Source organism: Nannobrachium achirus, assembly GCF_963921795.1.
Source record: "Nannobrachium achirus genome assembly, chromosome: 21".
In the NCBI taxonomy this organism is placed as follows: Eukaryota; Metazoa; Chordata; class Actinopteri; order Myctophiformes; family Myctophidae; genus Nannobrachium; species Nannobrachium achirus.
The window spans coordinates 5,351,803-5,374,997 of NC_137828.1; positions in this window are offsets into that span (position 1 = coordinate 5,351,803).

Genomic DNA, 23,195 nt, shown 5'->3' on the forward strand with positions numbered 1-23,195 from the left:
GACAGCAATGTTTTTTTTTATCTTTGGAGTTTATGACAATACAGCCAAGTGTTTCATGCCTTTACACACATATGATTCATTTTGAGCCACACACACGAACGCACGCACGCACTCATGCATGCGCACGCACGCACTCATGCACGCGCACGCACGCACGCATGCACGCACGCACGCACGCACGCACGCACGCACGCACGCACACACACACACACACACACACACACACACACACACCTCACCTCACCTCAGGCTGAATGTGATGACATCATTGCTGTGTGTGCCGTAGGAACACCCAGGGTTGCCATGTCAGCTTATTGTAAGCCACTTTTGGGCTTTTATTCCCCTGTAAATTCTGCTAAATATTAGTTGTAGGTTTCTAAAGTGTAGCTGTTCATTATTTGGTCTTGTTTCTAAATCGAAGTTGTTTATTATTTGTATGAATCCACTTTACATCATTGTTGTGTCAATTGTTTGTTTGTTTGTTTGTTTGTTTGTTTGTTTGTTTGTTTTCACATAAAAGACCTAAAGATGATCTGTTTCATTGTCTGTAACGTTGACAGGTTTAATAAAGACCTAAAGATGATCTGTTTCATTGTCTGTAACGTTGACAGGTTTAATAAAGACCTAAAGATGATCTGTTTCATTGTCTGTAACGTTGACAGGTTTAATAAAGACCTAAAGATGATCTGTTTCATTGTCTGTAACGCTGACAGGTTTAATAAAGACCTAAAGATGATCTGTTTCATTGTCTGTAACGTTGACAGGTTTAATAAAGACCTAAAGATGAGTCAGCGTGTGGAGAGAGAGGAGAACAGACCACCTTCTCCAACATCCAGCAGTAAAGGAAAACCTCCTGACTTACCTATGAAGAGTGACCGGTCTGAAGTAAAACCTGGATTTACTAATGAACCTGGACCTTCACACACACAGTATGTGAATCCTCCACAATATACACAACACTATAACATGACAGTGTAGCTCAGTCGGTAGAGCTCTCGCCTTTGGACCACAATCAGTGGTGTGTTCTATCGCAGTGGTTCTCAATCTGTTTTGTCTGCAGTATCCCCTTATACTGATTTCTGAAGCCAAGTACCCCCTCCACTGACTGACTACAGCAAAATTTACATCAAAAATCCAGTTCCAATGCCAATAAGTTCAAAATAAATCAGCCTTTGGCAAATAAACATGGCTTACTATTCAATAATTGTACCACCAGGGTTTCCTGCAGGAAATAGTCTTGCCCAGGGGGATTCCTGGCGCACGTGCGCCGATTTCTTTTGATAATTAATTAATTAATTTGAGTAATTAATTCACTTAATTTTTTATATTAATTTGTATTTTCGCCCTATAAAAAAACACATGAATGTGCCCATGATTAGGGATGGGTATCGTTCACCTTTGAATCGATACGATACCTTTTCGATACCTGGGAATCGATACGATACCCTTTTCGATACCTGGGAATCGATACGATACCCTTTTCGATACCGTTTTCGACACTTTTTATTTAAGTTTAACTGCTCTACCGCAGAGGTGATGATGATGATCACACATTGTGGCGGAGCGGAGAGTATAGACGTTGGATAATCATCATAATAATAAACATTATAGGCTATTGTCGGCTATTTTCCACAGTAACGAGTGTAGCCTACTAAAGCAGTCATTAAACTCTCAGTAGCCCAACTGTTACAGATGCGACCGGCCAGGGGTGCGTTCGAGTATCGAAACGAGGTATCGTTCGTTTTTTATACGTGAACCGATACCCGATAGTATCGACGTCATGCAATCGATACCATTAAAAGTATCGCAGACGATACCCATCCCTACCCATGATGACAGAAAACACAACTACATGCTATCATCATCTATATCATCATATCATCACATTTATTCAACATTGAATAAATAAGATTTTCTCAGGACAGTGTAACTTCTTTTTTTCTCCCAGGTTAATCAACCAGCACTCGTGCCATATAAATAGTCTACAGCACAGTAAAAAAAAAAAAAAAATGGTGTAAAGCAGAGCATACGAGCGGAGTGGAGCGCGAGCGGCGTGGGGAGCGGAGCGGGCCGTTTTTGACGTGAGCGTGAGCGAGCGACTTTTCAAATGGGTCTGAGCGGCTTCGGACTGTTCGGAGCGAGGATTTTCCTCCGCTCCTTGGAGCGCCGACCTCCTCCGCTCCTAGCCGATCCTGTTGGGGCCGCGCGCCACATGTTGCCAACAAACAGTCTCTCGGATAGTCCGTGGCAGCGCAGCCATCATGCCGGCACCGTGTAGAGGAGAGGAGACAGAGAATTCCCTTTATCAAGATTTTACAAAATGTATCTATATCATCCACACAAGTAGGCTAGGCTATGTTATAATAAGTAGCCGACCTTGTGTCAGTTAAGCCAGTCAAAGGATACGATTTGAAATGCAAGTGAGACTGATTTGGCTGAATGAAAAACACATGCCACGATTCGCCTCCGTCTCTCCGTTGTGGTGATTAGCCTAATTAATAACCAACAGGATTTAATATTGCCCGTCTTAATGCCTTAGATTGCCTAGACAGATCTCCATCAAGCCGAGGCTTACATTACCGCAGGCGTTTGTGTTGGGAACACACTGGAGAAGGAGAAAGTGTTTCGGACATGTTAGCAAACTATATATATATATTCTTCCTTTTCTACATGGGGGGGCTACATGAGCGTCACTGTTGTTAGTTAGCATGTTGGCTAATAACAGCTCCGTTTGTGTGTGTATGACGAAGAATGGCTATGCACTGCGCGACTGCGCGTACGCACAAATGGTGTTTGTTAATGTGCGCTGATATGTAATTAATGTAATTTGCTTTAGAAATGTACAGATGAGCAGGTTCACACAAACTCTGTCAATGTTTGTTTTATCATTAACCATAACAGTAAAATACATATTCCCATTTCTAGTTTTCTTCACGTACCCCCTGCAGTACCCCTGCGTACCCCTAGGGGTACACTCACCCCCATTTGAAAAACACTGTTCTATCATGATACAGGGTATATGTAGTATGATGTGAAGACAAAAAATGAAAAAGCATATGCCATCGTGAAACGCCAATAAGTTCAAAATAAATCAGCCTTTGGCAAATAAACATGGCTTACTATTCAATAATTGTACCACCAGGGTTTCCTGCAGGAAATAGTCTTGACCAGGGGGATTCCTGGCGCACGTGCGCCGATTTCTTTTGATAATTAATTAATTAATTTGAGTAATTAATTCACTTAATTTTTTATATTAATTTGTATTTTCGCCCTATTAAAAAACACATGAATGTGCCCATGATTAGGGATGGGTATCGTTCACCTTTGAATCGATACGATACCTTTTCGATACCTGGGAATCGATACGGTACCCTTTTCGATACCTGGGAATCGATACGATACCCTTTTCGATACCGTTTTCGACACTTTTTATTTAAGTTTAACTGCTCTACCGCAGAGGTGATGATGATGATCACACATTGTGGCGGAGCGGAGAGTATAGACGTTGGATAATCATCATAATAATAAACATTATAGGCTGTTAGTGCTGCTGAAATGTGTGAGGAGACAAAACTAAAGATACAAAAAGTTAACGTCTGATTATTTTTTGGACTTTACATATGGGCCACGCACGCACGCACGCACACACACACACACACACACACACACACACACACACACACACACACACACACACACACACACACACACACACACACACACACTGTCGTGGCGCTCCACCTCAGCAATCCATCTCTCAGGGTTCAAAAGCATTGTAACATGTTACATGTTGGTTTCCACGTGTCATCATCATTTTAATTCATCCATTAATTATTAATAAATATGAAATAGTGTAATTTACACAGAACTAACGACTCTTGTCTGTGTTTTTCTGCCAGGACAAAAAGACCAGCAAAACCATCCACTGATGATGAGGACTGGGTATGTAGACGCTGTCACTCCAGGAACACTGCTGAGGATTTAAGATGCAGAACCTCATTCTGCTATGTGACGAAGATCATAAACCCAAGGTAGCGTTGTCTCTCTGTCTGTTGTGTTTCTTTCTGTGTGAACCTCAACTGATGACACAATGAATTAATTCATGTTGAAATGTTTCATTATGTAGAACTGTTCTACCTTGTTTTTTACTAACAAACAGAAAAAAATACTCAAACATTAAAATAACTAAACAGTCCATTATGTGATATATGATGATAATGATGATGATGATGATATGATGATGATGATGATGATGATATGATGATGATGATGATGATGATGGTAATGTCTTTATTAAATGTGTTTAAAGCTGATCAGGTAATCAAGTAACCACATAATGTTACATAGTGTATTATTTTATTTCATTATTATATCACTAACATTGTTCTTTACACTATAACCCCCCCCCCCACACACACACACACACGCAGCATCCTCGCTCACTCACTCACTCACTCACGCACGCGCGCACGCACACACAGGGGGGGACCAAGTACAGACCCCTGGGGAACCAAGGCTCAACAAGAGAGAGAGAGAGAGAGAGAGAGAGAGAGAGAGCGAGAGAGAGAGAGAGAGAGCGAGAGCGAGAGCGAGAGCTAGGCATTTTTGGGGCCGGCCACCTTGGCCGGCAGGATTATATTTTACCAGCCCATCAATTAATGTATCGGCCATATTATAATGAATGTCACATGCGAGTTTGCAGATACTGTATGTGCAATGTGCACGCGGTGCACCCAACTGATAATTACACAATTTTTACACAAAGTTAGCGCTGGGCTTCTTTCCTCTTTATAACAGATGCAATCTGTTCCTGAGTTAACTAAATAATAACTATCTACTTATGCAGAGGTATCGTTTACCAAAAAAGGAGTGAATAGGCTAAAGTGGGCGCAACTCAAGCGAACCGTTTGCGCGCCCTGCCACACAGTGGCCTACAAATTAATAAGTTAATAGTATATGATTTTGTCTTCACGTCTTATTAAACCTTAACATGCAAACATACAAACTTTGTTTTGTTTTATTTTGTTAATGTTATGTTATTATGGCGCAAGGAAGGTTGACTTGCCTCTGTTGCACCATCCATACGATCAGAAAGTGTGTGCTTGTATAATATCCATGTGATTCCACAGAGTTCGGGTCCCTTCTACTGGGTCCGGCTTGGTCCAGATTACCTCGGAAGACCCCCATAGTTCTGTTCTGATCATAACACTAAACCCACTCTGTATAGCGCTGATTGGGACACGCTGCTGGAACTGTCAGCTCTGAAACTTGATGTGTGCTCCTCCGTATGGCCGCGTGCGTATCTAAAATAGCAGACATACAAGCTCACAGTGCGGCACGTTGCAACGTGTTGTGAGCTTGAAGCTCTGATATTTTCAATGCGCGTAACCATCGTACAACGAATATAGAATGATCTAATGCGCACAGCGCAGCATGAAGCAGCAGCAGCGGCGAGCTCTGCTGTCGTGTCAGACTCACAGAACATGATACAAATTTAAAATTATGATAGGTTTGAATGGTCGTAGCCTTACTACTTTAGCCAAATAATTATGTGAATAATAGGATTAAATGATAAAATAGCCTAAGAGCCATTTTCCCAGCCGGCCACGATGGCCGGTGGACTTTATAATTACCGGCCAATTAAACATTTAACCGGTCAATGGCTGGTATAGACCGGCTAACGGAAACTCTGAGAGAGAGAGAGAGAGATAGCGAGAGACTTAGCGAGAGAGAGAGACAGAGAGACACAGAGAGAGACATAGAGACAGAGAGAGAGAGAGAGAGAGAGAGAGAGGGAGACAGAGAGAGACATATAAACAGAGAGAGAGAGAGATAGAGAGAGAGAGAGAGAGAGAGAGAGAGAGAGAGAGAGAGAGAGAGAGAGACAGAGACAGACAGAGAGAGAGAGAGAGAGAGACATAGAGAGAGAGAGAGACATAGAGACAGAGAGAGAGAGAGTCCGGTCATCTTCCATCTTAACAGTTACATACTGTAAATAATATTATGACATATCATAATGATAATGTGTTCCTCATTGTTTCTCCCTCCTCTTTCTATGTCTCTTTGTCTTTTCGATCATTGTCTTTCTCTCAGCTGGGACTCCATCACAGCCCTCCCTCTCTCTGCAGCAGACATGAGGAAGTCTTGGCATAAAGACTACCCACAGGGCATACGTGTCTCCTGGGTCCGTATTTTGTGAGTGTTCATCACACAGAAAGCAGAACCAATACAATGTGTTCTCATCGTCTTCTAGACCCCAGACCAGCTGAACAATTATCACTTATTGAATGATGAGTTGAATCTGATTGAGTCTGACTTTGTTTCTTTCATTCTCTGTGTGTTGGTGAGCAGTGTATGGGCCATGTCAACAGGAGACCCTGCTGAGGACTTTAATGACCTGCTGACTGAGGCTCAGAGCATAGAGAGGGACATATTTAAGTCAGCTAACAGCTATGTAAGAACCTAATATTCTCTCCATGACATTTATTTACATGTTCTAATGAATACATGAGCTACAATGTAGCGTTTCTAAATAATTGTCTAACATCAAACTGTAAACATTAAACAAATGAACAATAACATCAAACGTCAAATAGTGATGCCAGTTAACCACATGAACCCTAGCGTCCTCATTCTGAGGTGAACATTTAGCGAAAATAGCCGATCTGCAAGCTTACAATGAATCACTATGGAACCCGCTGTAAGCTTTTAGATCAGCTATTTTAGGCAAACAGATTTGGTGTTGAGAGAATAAAGTATTGGGCCTAGTTCAGAGCCCTGGGGGACCCCGTTCAATTATGTATAAAGGGTTAATGTGGTTATCGTTGTTGTCGGGCAGAAACCTTGTATCACCACGTTTCAACCCCCCCCCCCCCCCCCCCCCCCATAACTTAATGCCCATTTCATCATATAAGTGTCACTCGAAATAGTGGAAATAGCAGATCTACAAGCTTCCGATGCAACACGTTTTGAACTTTTGTTTAACTTTATTAACGATGTAAACCCTATTTACTTAAATTAAACGGGTTTCCTCAGAAGACTGGTCTTGGTCCCTCTACGGTCCCTCTCCAGATCTATAAGCTCAGTGTGAGCTTGTAGATCACAGCTAATTCCACAGAATGTTTTCTCCAGAATAGTGAAGCTAGGGTTCATGAGGTTAACAGTGTTCTACTTACATTAAACTGTTCACTTATACCCAGTGAGGTCCTGATCTGTTCAGTCTTTTATTTTGGAAATACAGGAAGTTAAAGTTAATTCCAACCAATGTTAAGGAACAGTCTGTTAACATCTTGATGTAGTTTGACTCTCATTGTCTGTTGATGTGTGAAATACAGGAGGAATACGAGGGACTGATGATAGAGAAGGGGTCTGAGCTGAGGAAGAAGAGGGAGAGAAGGGGTAAGACACACACACACACACACACACACACACACACACACACACACACACACACACACACACACACACACACACACACACACACACACACACACACACACACACACACACACACACACTCTCTCTCTCTCTCTCTCTCTCTCTCTCTCTCTCTCTCTCTCCTTTCTTTACACAGGGTCTCCCAGGGGTCTGTACTTGGTCCCCTCCTTTTCCCCTTCTATACCAAACCTCTTAGCTGAACATATCTGCTCTACGAGCTCACAACGGGATGGGCTTGTAGATCAGCTATTTTTGCAGATTGTGTGCATATTTTCACTGAATGCTCATTAATTGATTGATTGATTGATTGATTGATTGATTGATTGAATACTTTATTAGTAGCATTACAGTTCAGTTCAATATGAAGTATGCTAAGAGGATTTTAAACCCAAGAAAGGCTTGTTTCCATTGGGGTCCTTTGTACTCAATTCATCAAAACAATTCATTTCTTACATCCTGGTCAGAATAGTGAGTCTAGGGTTGATGTGGTTAAACTAACATGTTCACACTGTGTCCATTTAACTCTTACTTCATACTGGAGGGGGAGGGGCCACCTCCATGTATATGATGTAAGAACAAAATGGCCGCTGTGTTAATATGGTTAATTGAGTTAACAGTGATATTAATGTACAGTCATAAAACAATGTATCAGACCTCATGTCTTCTATACTCATCATGTGTAATGAATGTGTGTTGGTTGTTCTTCTGTAGAGATGAAACAGTCTGGTCAGATGGAGATAAGTCCATGGATCAGACATCAACACCTCCCCTTCCTCCTGGTGTCAAGGTTATTATAGTTTTGCTTTTTTTCTTTAGTTTCTGTGGGATCGCAATGTTCAGCCTACTTAGAACATATATTCTTTTACAATTTATAGAGATATATATTTTTTGGGTACTTTTATCAAGAAACTCTGTTCCATCTCTACAACATTCATCCTGCCATAGCGGCGGGAAATCATACGCAGTGGGGGGAAATGGGGGGGGGGGGGGGGGGCTCTCGTGCACGTGCATGAAACATTAACGGGTTTTATCCGGTTTTGTTTGTGTTTTTTCCAGGTTTCTACAGTTTATTTTTAACCTAAATGTAACACAACCAGTATGTATTTCGGACCAGTTACCTATATATGGAGACCCCTGGTACCCATAGATATTCACAGATATGGGCTTAATATGGATGACATCAGGGATCTCCATATATGGGCATGAAAAGGATTTGGTTGCCCTGGCATCACAGTGATGTCCGAGTTTGATGTCAGAGCATGAGAGTCAGCGTGATGTCAGAGCGGCAAACCCATGGACTGTAAAAAGGTGTACACGTACACGGACACAGATATGATGTGCCGTTTCTCATAGTAAACTGCGACCTTCGGTAGCAACAACAATCAAGAACAACCTTTCCCTTTCCCTCTCCACACGCTGTGTACAGTGTGGAGTCAATCAATGTTGCACACATACAGTGGCCACGCCAGACAGATTTCTTGTTTACCAACCAATAAACCAATAAAATCCTTTTCACATAAAACCTATAGTTTTGTTGTTATGTTTCGGTCGAAGTATTAATTCTAAGGCCGGGACTTTAACGCTTTAATTTAGATTAATTAATTACAGAAAAAATATTGTATAAAAAAATGTATACGTTTTAATCACATTATTTTTGCACCGTGGGGTACTCTTATTCTGAAGAGATCGTCGACCGGCACTCTCTCGTCCACAGCTGGACACAGCTCGCTGCTCACAGTCAGCCAGCCGTCAGACAGACAGACCAACAACCTCCCCAGACAGCATTTCGGGATCAGACATTTACATTTAAACAAACAATCAAATGGAAGCGTGGGATAAAGCACGGTTTTCTGCAAATGATGCAATAAAGCGGTCGCATATCACCACAGCGCATCAAGCCTATCGGCGAAACATGTTGTTGCAGCTAGTGTGGATGCTAACATTACCTTAAGGTAACACAGCTCTGGTCCATAGAGTTAGGAGTCCTTTTCTTTATGTTATGACGCTCAAAGTGGGATCCGGGGACCCCCAGGTTCCAGGGGTTCCCAGCTAAATGATAGTTAGGAACCCTTAGGGCAGGCTAACCAAATGGACCCGGTTCTATTTGTACACTCTCAGAGTTAAAGTAACATTGATTTTACAATATAAATTGGGGTCCCAGAGATAGAAATGCCATTAAATGGGGGTCTGTAGCCTTATGCATGTCAAACTGGGGGTCCTTGGAATTAAAATGGTTGGGAATCAGTGAGAGGTCTGTAAAAAATCTGGTCCCTGGTGTATCTTTTCAAATGGGGGTCCCTGGGGCTGGGCTAATAAGTGTCAATTTGGGGGTCCTTGACATGAATAATTGTGAGAACCCTGTTATGTTATGGTACTGATGAGCCAAAGTGCTCAGCCCCTCATATGTAGTTAAAAAAGGCAATACACTTTCACTACTTAAAAATAAGCAATGTTTTGTTGCTTAAGCGTATATATTCACTATTAATTATTTGATATACTTCAGGCTTCAGCTCAGGATTAACCACACCATTTTAGATTAGCCATACCATTTATTGCAATGATATTTACATTTATGCAATGATATTGCATTTAGTTTGGCGGTGTAGCTCTGCTGTGATGAAACAGATTATCTGTTCAAACATGAGACATAATCTGATCACGAACCTAATATTCTCCCCATGACATATATTTACATAGTTTAATGAATACATGTAGCGGTTCCAAATACATGTCAAATATTGAACTGCTCATCTTTCGGTGACATCAAAAATAAATACACAATAAAATAAATTAAAATGATCCAAAATCTATCCAAAATAGTGATGCCAGGTAACCACATGAACCCCAGCGTCCTTATTCTCAGGTGAACATTCGACGAAAATAGACGATCTACAAGCTTATAATGAATCACAATACAACCCGATGTGAGCTTTTAGATCAGCTATTTTAGGCAAACAGATTTGGTGTTGAGAGAATAAAGCATTGGGCCTAGTTAAAGTTATACTATGCAACTTTTTCAATTAAACAAATCTTAAATTTGATCTAACTATTAAATCGCTAAAGTTTTAGAACACCCACTCAATTCATTTCAGCCCTGAAAGGCTTTTCTAAATATGTTTTTTGAAATCCAGGCTGAGGTCCGGATTTCGCGTCAAAATTACGTCATCATACACTACCGGCCAGTCACAGTGCGGATCATACACTGCCGGCCAATCACAGCGCGTCTTGCTGTCTTCTCAGGAAGTAGCTTGCCTCAACATAACAACAGCATTTACTCTGGTGAAGGAGTCCGTAACTCCTGAACACCTGATCGGAGAGGGATGCGGGACGTCTCTACAGATGCGTCTCGGCAAGGCAGACGCGGTGGTCTGAGGCCCGGTCCGTTGCGAAAAACGGCTGAAAAAATCTGACGCGACCGCGGTTTGCTATACCGCTACTGACCACTAGTTGAGCAACTTACACAGTATAGCTTTCAGAGCCCTGGGGGACCCCGTTCAATCGTTGTTGTCGTGCAGAAACCTTCTATCACCCTGTTTCACCCCCCCACACCCCCACACACATAACTTAATGTCCCATTTCATCATACAAGTGTCACTCAAAAGTAGTGAAAATACAGATCTACAAGACAAGCTCACGACGCCTCGCGATGTGACACGTTGTTAACTTGTACTTTAGCTTCATTAACAATTTAAACCTCACATACTTAAACTGAACAGGGTTCCTCAGGGGTCTATTCTAGGTCCCTCTATGGTCCCTCTCCAGATCTACAAGCTCAGTGTGAGCTTGTAGATCTGCTACGGTAATTCATTAAACTGTTCACTTATACCTAGTGAGGTCCTGATCTGTTCAGTCTTTTTTTTTTGGAAATACAGGAAGTTAAAGTTAATTCCAACCAATGTTAAAGGGCCACTTCACCTCTGGGACAACTAGATCTTATTTTATTGTTGTTTGGGACACAATCAACACAATCCTGAGTTATCTTTTGTATTCAATCTGTGTTTTGAGATATTTTAGTATTTCAGCCGTGCTAGTGATGCATTTTGCATCATATGTAAGCAATTTACCCCGAGTGAGAGGACATTATGCTCTCATAATGTCCGCAGTGATGGTGTTATCGGACGAGGCGCAGCCGAGTCCGATAACACCATCACTCAGGACATTATGAGAGCATAATGTCCGACCCCGAGTGGTAAATAGCTTTTCTACCACTTTTTCCCGTATACATGAAAGAAAACACATAGTTGTAACTTGCAAGGATCTTAAGTTACAATCATTATTGCCTATAAAACTTCCGCGAGACAGCAGATAGTTCCACAAACAACATCTTCTACTCACCAACAGATGGCGCCAACTCCATACTAATCCATGCGTCTAGCTTACAGCTAAGCTAACGTCAGTTAGAAGTACCGTTCCGGCCGTAAATAGAGGCTGTTCGCTTCCAGAAAGGCATAGGTTCAGAGAAAAGGGGCTTTAAAGTTGGCGGATTGCATTGGATCCAAATAAATCGGCGACTATAGCATGCACGTTAGTAAACATAGGACCGTTGCCACCGTCATTTGTTGGTTGGGGGAAAGGACCTCCTGAAGTCCCCGGATGTACACTGAGGCGCATTGATCTCGGACACACAACTTTGCGGCAGTTGTCCTCTGATAACCTCCGGAATTTAGCCAATCAGAATCCAGTATTTGAACACGTGACTCGAAAAAGTGGTAGAAGATGCATTTTGCATCATCATATGATGCATTTTGCATCATCATGCTGCATCATATGATGCAAAATGCATCACTAGCACAGCTGACATACTAAAATATCTCAAAACACAGATTGAACACAAAGAATAACTCAGGATTGTGTTGATTGTGTCCCAAACAACAATAAAATAAGATCTGGTTGTACCAGAGGTGAAGTGGCCCTTTAAGGAACAGTCTGTTAACATCTTGATGTAGTTTGACTCTCAATGTCTGTTGATGTGTGAAATACAGGAGGAATACAGCAGACCGGTGAGTGAGAAGTGGTCTGAGCTGAGGGAGAGAAGGGGTAAGATTCACAGTTCTCACACACACACACACACACACACACACACACACACACACACACACACACACACACACACACACACACACACACACACACACACACACACTGCCCTGCCTCTCTCTCTCTCTCTCTCCTCTCTCTCTCTCTCTCTCTCTCTCTCTCTCTCTCTCTCTCTCTCTCTCTCCCCCTCCTTTGTTGACACGGGATCCCCCAGGGGTCTGTACTTGATCCCCTCCTTTTCCCCTAATACTCCATCTTAGCTGAAAATGTCTGCTCTACGAGCTCTCAACATGATGAGCTTGTAGATCAGTGCAGATTATTTGCATAATCTTCAGAGAATATCTATTGATTGATTGAATACTTTATTAGCAGTTTGCACAAACAAAAATAAAAAAAGATAAACTAAGGTAAAGTACCGTTCAAGACACGGTCTGCTAAGAGGATTTTAAACCCAAGAAAGCCTAGGCTTGTTTCCATTGGGGTCCTTTGTACTCAATTCATCGAAACAATAATCTATTACATCCTGGTCAGAATAGTGAGTCTAGGGTTGATGTGGTTAAACTAACATGTTCACACTGTGTCCATTTAACTCTTACTTCATACTGGAGGGGGAGGGGCCACCTCCAAGTATGATGTAAGAACAAAATGGCCGCTGTGTGAATATGGTTAATTGAGTTTACAGTGATATTAATGTACAGTCATAAAAACAATGTATCAGACCTCATGTCTTCTATACTCATCATGTGTAATGAATGTTTGTTGGTTGTTCTTCTGTAGAGATGAAACAGTCTGGTCAGATGGAGATGAAGTCCATGGATCAGACATCAACACCTCCCCTTCCTCCCGGTTACAAGGTTATTATAGTTTTATTTTATTTTTATTTTCAGAATTGTTTTTCCAACCACATTTTTCTTCCAATTTCATAAAAAATATGCATTTTTAAATCCTTAGTTTTAGTTTTAGTTTCTTTTTTCTTTCTCTTTTGTTTAGCCATGTTACTGTTAGTTTTTGTTTTTGTAATACAATATGGTCAAAGGGCAAGATTCAAAAACATCAGAAAGAAATATTGTGGAAAGAAAGAAAGAAAGAAAGAAAGAAAGAAAAATCACACATGTAAACAGGTATAATAAAGCTACACAATCTTAGATACCTTTGATATCCATCTACGTAGGATAGGGGTGGGGCAACAACAAATATTTTATATGTATAAAATTGTGTTTCGTGTGTATGAACATACTATGTTATTGTGCATTCAATATGCTTTTAAAATAATAGATTAATATATTCATGCTTTTATTTTAAACATGCATGTACAAGTGGCTGTACCACTGCCTTTTATGAACATACCTTATTAACTGAGAATCAACTTCAATACTATCAATCTATCACTATCAATCTGTCATGTGCACAATGATCATGTATACAAGCTATTCAAAAGAGACAGAATCATATTTCTTTCAATATTTATAGACAAATTACGTTTTTTCTTTATTAAACACACACACACACACACACACCGGCGCCTAACTCTGTCCCCACTAGGGGGAGCACAAATCCAGGATTTTTTTTTTTTTTTTGTTTGTTTGAAAAATCGGATATTTGCGGTTCTAAAGTCGGCCCTGCGGTCAGCGGGGCACCCAACAAGCCAACACACAATGTAAGCACAACACAACCACACTGACCACAAGTCCACAACCATGACCAAAGATCTGCAACCAGCAGCTACCAATATTTACAAGCAAGCAAGCATCTCATCACACGCACGCACGCACTCACTCACTCAATCACTCACTCACACACACACACACACACACACACACAGAGGAGGAGAGAAGAGGCTCCACAGTGAACAGTTAGTTAAATAAAGCCATGTCTTACCTTGAGAAAATGACAAGAAAATATCCAATTTTATATTGAGGTGCCCAGAAGAAAGTTCCTTGGAGGCACACAACACAACGTGCCATGTCATCCAGCTTCTTTGCGTCAACAAGTTTAGTTCACGTATGGTAAATGTAAAAGCTATCCACATGTCCTATGGATGTCTGTAGTTAACCCCAGGTAGCATATTCCACTGTGAAACAACTGTTTCATTCTGTTATTTAGATAAAGCCATGCATGCCATGTTTGTTGTTGTGCAGCGCTCTGTCAGCCGAGGTTCAGACAGTCACTGATTGGTTGAGAAACCAGTTGTTACCTTTTCCACTGTTTGTAGCAATAACTTGGCTCGTGTCATGTGGTAACTTATTCAAATAGTCCATACAACTTCTGTGTAGATAACGATGATTTATTACTTCCAGGGCCAGGCAGGAACATACAGCATAAACGTCATGTTTTCACTATTAATCCACTTGTATTAACTTAACTTCTCACTAATATATTCTCCCCAGCATTACACCCGCACATTCACTTCCGCGCTGGTCCCAAAACACAGCGTCAACGTCATCCCGTACTGCTCCTAAGCCCGCCCCCTTAAAGGCACAGGCTTGGCATAATAACACAGTAGACCTATACCTCCCGCCCCCCATTCGCTGTGATTGGTTTAGAACTTAGAAGCCATGCTATGGGTGCTTCAAAGGGTCAAACAAGGTGAATTTCTGACGTTCTTCTTCTTAATCACATTTTGTGATTATATGATCGTGAATAAATGAAAGCAGGGAGGGGGAGCCGGGCTCCCCCTACTGGCAAATAGGGGGAGCCATTGCTCCCCTTGGCTCTATTGAATAGGCGCCAGTGCACACACACACACACACACACACACACACACACACACACACACACACACACACACACACACACACACACACACACACACACACACACATATTTAAATTCTTTATTCGAGTCCATATTTTATAAAGTACATAACAAGGTCTCAAATATTTTCAGTTGCCAGATGAAGTAACTTCATATGATCATGCATCACTATTTTCAAACAAGCAGGATATTTAGCATGCAGTTACTGAAAAAACAAACACAAAACAAAACATCACTTTTATGGTTACAAAAAGCACCTCCTCCTCCAAATGCAGCCACTGCCTAGATAATGGAGCAGACTGAGCAGTACTTAGCCATCTGCTTTGCGCTGCACTTGGACCATTATCCTCAGGCCACTAGCCTATGGACATGGCCTAAGCTGCCAAATATAAAGACAACAAGCTGACAACTGTAACCCATCTGAGTAATGGCTTGTACTAGTGGCTGATACTTCAGCTGCTTAGTGAGGAAGGTTTCCTCCAGGCTAAAGTCAAAAGTACAGCCTACTTGCAGTAGGACAACTTCCCTGCGTTCCTCATCAATTTTAATTATATCAGGTGTATTTGCAGAAATATTTACAAAAGCATAGGGCTTATTGTTTTCAAACGTGTGGTTTCACTGGGATGTTACAGTGGAACACAGCAGAAGAAGAAGTGGAACAAACTGATTTCATTATGATGTTGACAATTCTGTCATGTCTGGCTGTGTAAAGTCCTTTATAAAAGTGACAACCATTGAGGATGTGAGACATAGACTCTATCATGTGCTGCTGTCCATGATGTAGGCAGAAAGAGTCATGTTTATTGGGATACCAGATGGAGAGGTTGAGTTTGGTGGGCAGTACCTGTAGACGTGCTTTCACCGTGAAGATGAGGATCTCATCATCAATAGCTGCGTTTTTGAGGGATGAATGCATGGGACACTGAGTGGTCAGCTGACTGAGTGGTCCCCTGCAGCCGAAGTCCCGTCCAGCGCTGTCTCCACTTTTGTTCCTGTAGCGCAAGGAGAGGAGCGTGCTTAATATAGGCAGAGCGCACAACGTACCGTCGTCCCGGCAGACTGTTGCGCACACAGAGACTGCTTGGTCAGTAATGACAGCCTCTGTGGTGCACACAGGCTCCGCGTCGTCTCGTCTCCAGTGGATGGAGACGTTGCTCCAGTTGCACAAGTCATTTAAGTCCGGCCAGTCAGAATTTACGCCAAAATTCAGCTGCGTTGGTGTCCAGCTTTCCACTTTGTTTCTTTTTTAAACCGAGGAAGCTGGAGGGCAGGTCTCTCGCCCATGGCACTTTGCACCGCTCCATGTCGAGGAGGAGAGAGGCTCTGGCAAGCTCTCTGACTGTCCGGTCCGATCACTGTTAAGCATGTTGAGTAGGTGGGAGAGACGTGTGGAAATATACGTCCATTCAATATCGAGAACCCCTAGCCCTCCCTCGCGCTGACTGTGGAATATGATGTCTCGTGTTGTGTGTGTATTCAGGCCAAACCACTCTCTCACTCGCTGCACAGTCTTGTTATTCAGTTCAAACAGGACCTTCCTCGGAATATGAACATTGGCAAAAATATGTTGTATTTTGGACATTGCCACCTGTCCAATAGCCTCCAGTTTCATAACGAGGGGCAGGGGGGATGAGTGGATAAGGTCGAGCCTGGTTGTGTATTCGCTCACAATCTCGTCCACTTGCGCACTCCACTCTCCGGCGATGTTAAATTTGTGGTCGAGGTAGTTGTATGTTTCGTGGCGCTCATACTCTCTGATTGGGATGTTATTGAAAGTGAATGTTGGGGTCTGATTTTGCACGGTCCCTCCGCTACGCCTCTCATAAAAGACAGCGCATTTGGCCTGTTTGCATTCCAGCCCAGACCACTCCAAAAAGCTGTTGGTTCTGGAGAGCATGTCTTTTAGTACCTCCTTGCTGCGGGAATACGCTAGCACGTCGTCTGCGTACCCCTGGACGGGGTTGGGAGAGCGGACATCCATGGGTGCGCAAAGCCCATCCATTGTAGCCACCGGTCAATGGCCAGCACAAAGTTCACTGTGCTCAAGGGCAGCCCGTTTTGATTCCCAGTTTCAGAGGGATTGGCTCAGTCAGCTGGTTACAGCAAATCACTTGGATAAAACTGTCTTTGTAGACATCCTTGACAATGTCAATGTACACCTGAGGCAGATGGATTTCCTCAAGTGATTGGAACATGACATCATGCGTCAGGGTCCCAAATGCGCCATGGAAATCTAACGTGCGTGCGTGCGTGCAGCTCCCTACAGTATCCCCATTGAAGACCCCTGCAATAGTTCATGCACTACTGAAAAATCAATGACCATACATGAAGCTAGTTAGCATTTTTTTTTTTTTTTTTTTTTTTTTTTAGAACTTTTTTCTTTACTGATTATATTGTGTTTTTTCTAGATAGATATCCATTTGCATTTGTTATTGCTGTTGATGTACTGACATATTATCTTGTTTATTATTGTGATGTTTTATCTGCTTATTGAAGTCAATTTGGAGTAAAAGTGTCTGTAAATGCCTAAACTGTAAACTGTAAACTGATGTATTATATTAATTAACAAACACTAAAATTAACAACCTTTTCTGTATGGTTTTATTTTATTTTTTGTAATTATCTATCTATCTATCTATCTATCTATCTATCTATCTATCTATCTATCTATCTATCTATCTATCTATCTATCTATCTATCATAAGGACTGGGAATGTGGAGGTTGTGGCTCCAGGAACGCTGCTGAGAATTTAAGATGCAGATGCAATATGACGAAGATCTTCTCCACAAGGTACTGTTGTTTCTTCATGTGTGAACCTCAACTGATAGCCACAATGAATTAATTCACGTTGAAATGATTTATAATGTAGAACTGTTCTACTTTGAGTTTTACTAACAAAAAGAAAAATTACTTTGGCCACGAAACAGTCAGTTATATGATGATGATGATCATGAGCGTGGTGGTGGTGGTGGTGGTGGTGGTTTTATGTTTTTATAACGCACGCACGCACGCACGCACGCACGCACGCACGCACACACACACACACACACACACACACACACACACACACACACACACACACACACACACAGTGTTCAGACATCTTTCCACTATTACAGTTACAGATAAGCAATAGAACATTATGACATAATATCATAATTATAATGTGTTCCTTATTATTTCTCTCTCTTTCTATGACTCTTTGTCTTTTCTATCATTGTCTTTCTCTCAGCATGGACTCCATCACAGCCCTCCCTCTCTCTGCAGCAGACATTAGGAAATCTTGGCATGAAGACATCACACAGAGGAGCCGTGACATCGAAGTCCGCAGGCTGTGAGTGTTCATCACACAGAGAGCAGAACCAATACAATGTGTTCTCACCGTCTTCTAGACCCCAGACCAGCTGAACAATTATCACTTATTGAATGATGAGTTGAATCTGATGTCTGACTTTGTCTCTTTCATTCTCTGTGTGTTGGTGAGCAGTGTAGGGGCCATGTCAACAGTAGACCCAGCTGAGGACTTTAAGGACCTGCTGACTGATGCTCAGGACATAGAGAGGAACATATTTAAGTCAGCTAACAGCTTTGTAAGAACCTAATATTTTCTCTGTGACATTTATTTACATGTTCTAATGAATACATGAGCTACATCTATGTCTAACATTTAACTGCAAACATTAAAGCATAAACACTAACATGTTTTAAAATGGTCACAAATGTATCAAATAAGGATGTCAGGTAACCACATGAACCCTAGCGTCCTTATTCTGAGGTGAACATTTAGCAAACATAGCCAATCTCCAAGCTTACAATGAATCACAATGCAACCTGCTGTGAGCTTTTAGATCAGCTATGTTAGGCAAACATATTGGTGTTGAGAGAATAAAGAATTGGGCCTAGTTCAGAGCCCTGGAGACGCCGTTCAACTATGTATAAAGGGTTAATGTGGTTATCGTTGTTGTCGGGCAGAAACCTTGTATCACCGTGTTTCATTTGCTATTTTCACAGAATGTTTGACTCCAGAATAGGGAAGCTAGGGTTTATGAGTTAACAGTGTTCTATCAGTGGTGGAAAAAGTACTCACATTCGTTACTTATATCAATCAAATATCAATACTAAAATGTAGATATTCTGTTACAAGTAAAAGTCTGGAATTCAAAATGTACTTGAGTAAAAGTACAAAGTATTGGCATCAAAATGTACTTAAAGTACCAAGAGTAAAAGTACTCATTATACAGAATGCCCCAAATGTGTACAAATCTTTTGTAAATAGCCGATATACAAGCTTGTGGATACAAATCTGCAAAATAACAAGTAGTAACTAAAGTCTCCAAATAAATGCAGCGAAGTAAAAGTACAATATTTGGATCCAAGATATAGTGGAGTAGAAGTAAAAGTATTGGAAATTGGAAATACTCAAGTATACTACAAATAAGTCAAATGTCTACTTAAGTACAGTACTTAAAGCGGTACTGTCACCTAAAGGGGTTGAGGGGCAGATTACACTGTGACATGAGCTTCTCTGAAAACGGTCTGAAACAGTCTGAAGCTCATGTCACAGTGTAATCTGCCCCTCACCCCCCAACAACAGCTGACCAGTACAGTAAGTAGTCATACAGTCAGGCTATACAGCCAATTCATTTGATTGGCTTATAATTATGCATCCCCACAATGACATCATAAAAATATTAACTTGTTTTGTAAGATGATTCTTAAAGTGACAGTAACCCTTTAGGTGACAGGCCCCCTTTAAGTAAATGTATTTAGTTACTTTACACCACTGAGTTGTATTTACATTAAACTGTTCACTTATACCTAGTGAGTAGTTAGGTCAAATTAGCCAAAAGTTAAACCAATCTGGGAACTAAATCAAAATCAAAATCTTTTTTCACAAATGTGTTCATAAAGGTGTCAACTATCACCTCTGAACTTTCTCAATCACAACTCCCTTGGAGGACTTTGTGGGAGCCAATCAAAGTTGGGGGTATCCCGAGGGCCTGGGATTAAAGGGGGAAAACAAATTAAAATGGCCAATATGAGCGTATGAGGTGTGTAATTAGGGTATTTTGGGGCTGCTGAATCCATTCCAACCATTAGTTATCAGTAATAATTACTCCTTGGCCATAAAATAGGCCACGAGACATATAATATTTGCAATAAAAAAAATGGTTGGAGTAGGGTTTGAATTCATGAAAACTATTCAAGATCAGGTGGGTAAGCACACATCATGACACACAGGATACATGACACAGGACACATGATACAATCTGACAAGGAACACTTAAAAGGGTTTAAAACATAGGGACTAACAGGACACAGGTGAACTCGAATTACATGATTGGCTAGGCCTTAGCCAATTAGGCCTATTTTATGGCCAAGGAGTCATTTTAACTGATAACTAATGGTTGGAATGGATTCAGCAGCCCAAACATACCCTAATTACACACCTCATACGCTCATATTGGCCATTTTTTGATTTTATTCCCTTTAATCCCAGGCCCAGGTATCCCGATACCCCCAACTTTGATTGGCTCCCACAAAGTTTCCAAAGGGAGTTGTGATTGAGAAAGTTCAGAGGTGATAGTTGACACCTTTATGAACACATTTGTGAAAAAAGATTTTGATTTTGATTTAGTTCCCAGATTGGTTTAACTTTTGGCTAATTTGACCTAACTAGAGGTCCTGATCTGTTCTTTTATTTTGGAAAAACAAGACGTTAAAGTTAGCTCCAACCAATGGTTGAACTCTCATTGTCTGTTGTGTGAAATACAGGAGGAATATGTTGACCTGATGTATGAGAAGAGGTCTGAGCTGGAGGAGAAGAGGAGGGGTAAGATTCTAGCCTCTGACTAACCTGGGATCACTTCGAATTTCGGGGTTTGATCCGGTCGGGAGCGGAAACAGCCTACGTCATGTTCGAAATATCAAACCAGAAACAATGTTAACCCAAAATAATTCCCCTGCACGCAAGGACATCATTTTAGGGGTCTACCTAATAAACCCCTTGATTTGGCGTAGTTTTGCTGATAATCCGTTTGGTATATGTATCTTTTAGTCTAGCTCGTAGGGACTGGCAGGACTACACTAGGCTACTGCAGCATTTTAATAGGGATTGGGGAAACAAACAGGGGGGTGGGGGGTGGGGGGTAACAACAAAGCGATGCCGCTTCTTCTCCCTGTTTCCAGTTTAGGCCACGCCTAACGGATCAAACGGCCCGTTGTAAACGAATAGCAGGCTTTCCTCTTTTTTTTTATACTTTATTGTGTCAAAACATGTAAAACATTTTCATTAAATCATTATTCAAACTTTGAACATGTTATGTCCTTTTTTTTTTTAAAGACATTTTGACACATTTTTATTCCCACCACCACACAGCAGGCTTTCCTCTGAGGTGGAAAGACTGGTGATGTGAGGTTAGCCTCTGACACACACACACACACACACACACACACACACACACACACACACACACACACACACACACACACACACACACACTCTCTCTCTCTCTCTCTCTCTCTCTCTCTCTCTCTCTCTCTCTCTCTCTCTCTCTCTCTCTCTCTCTCTGTCTCTGTCTGTTGTGTTTCTTCATGTGTGAACCTGTGTGTTTTACCTGTGTGTTTTAATTACAAACAGACAAAATACTTTGGCCACGAAACAGTCAGTTATGTGAATATCAGGCTTTCCTCCAGGGTGGAAAGACTGGTGACGCGAGGTTAGCCACTGAAGCCCGTATCAGAGTGTACGGTGGAGAGCTATCCACCGCAAATTTGAGGTGGAAAGCTTTCCACCTCAAGTCAGAAAATAAGTGCAGGACATCCTAGTCACCGGTTCAGGTCGACCAATCAGTGAACGGGGTGTAGAGCCTGTCTGTCTGATAGTAAAAACAGAGAGATGTGTCGGGACTTGCGGTGGAAAGCTCTCCACCGTGAGGAATGATGTAACGTTGTAGTTTCATGACTCTAAAAGACTTGAAAAGACTACACCGCGGTGTAAAGCCTTCCACCGCGGACCCGACTATGATACGGGCTTGAGTCAGCCACCTCCAAGTATGATGTAAGAACAAAATGGCCACAGGTGTGAATATGGTTAAATGAGTTTACAGTGATATTTATGTACAATAAAACAATGTATCAGACCTCATGTCTTCTATACTCATCATGTGTAATAATTGTGTGTTGGTTGTTCTTCTATAGGGATGAAACAGTCTGGTCAGATGGGCAGTGATGACGGTGAGCAGTTGAGCATAAAACAGTCACTTGTGAAGTGGATGCCGTCCATACGTCACAGATCAACATCTCCTCTTGATGAAAAGGTGATTTTACAGTAGTTAAGCCATTTTTTCTTTTACATTTTGTATTATTTGTAAAACGTGTAATATATAGGATATTTATCAGGAAAAGGTATTATAGTATGTGGTCAAAACCCAACCAAATCTCAGTAATAACTGATAATAAACTAATAATATAATAATATTATATCTGTTATATCCGGGGGGGTTTGTGCCATTTGAATGGCACCATTGGTGCTGGATACAATTCCACAGGCGCTCATGGGCCCGGGCCCATGGAATTCAGGCCCGGCCTAGCCCCTGGTCCGTTTGGTGCCGCTATTTACATTCTGAGAACGTATTTATGTATGTATTACTTTTGAGCGCACGCTTTCACTGGTGCACTCAGCTCTGCACTTGAGCTCTGATTAAAACAAACCCAGAAAAAGTAAAGAGCACAGCAACACACACATCACAAGTTTGTGTGGCAGTCTGGTGTCTAGAAAAACCCTCGGCTCATTAGGGCCAGCTCATTGGTTACTTTACTCATGACACGACCACTGAGAGTTTGCGCTTTCAGTGTTGCTATTCACGTTATTCCTGGCCCCGCCCCCGGCTTCCTGTTCATATCCTGAAAGAGGCGGAAGCCGAAAAAGCTGGCCTGAAAAACATCATTTGGTTTCCTGTTGTCC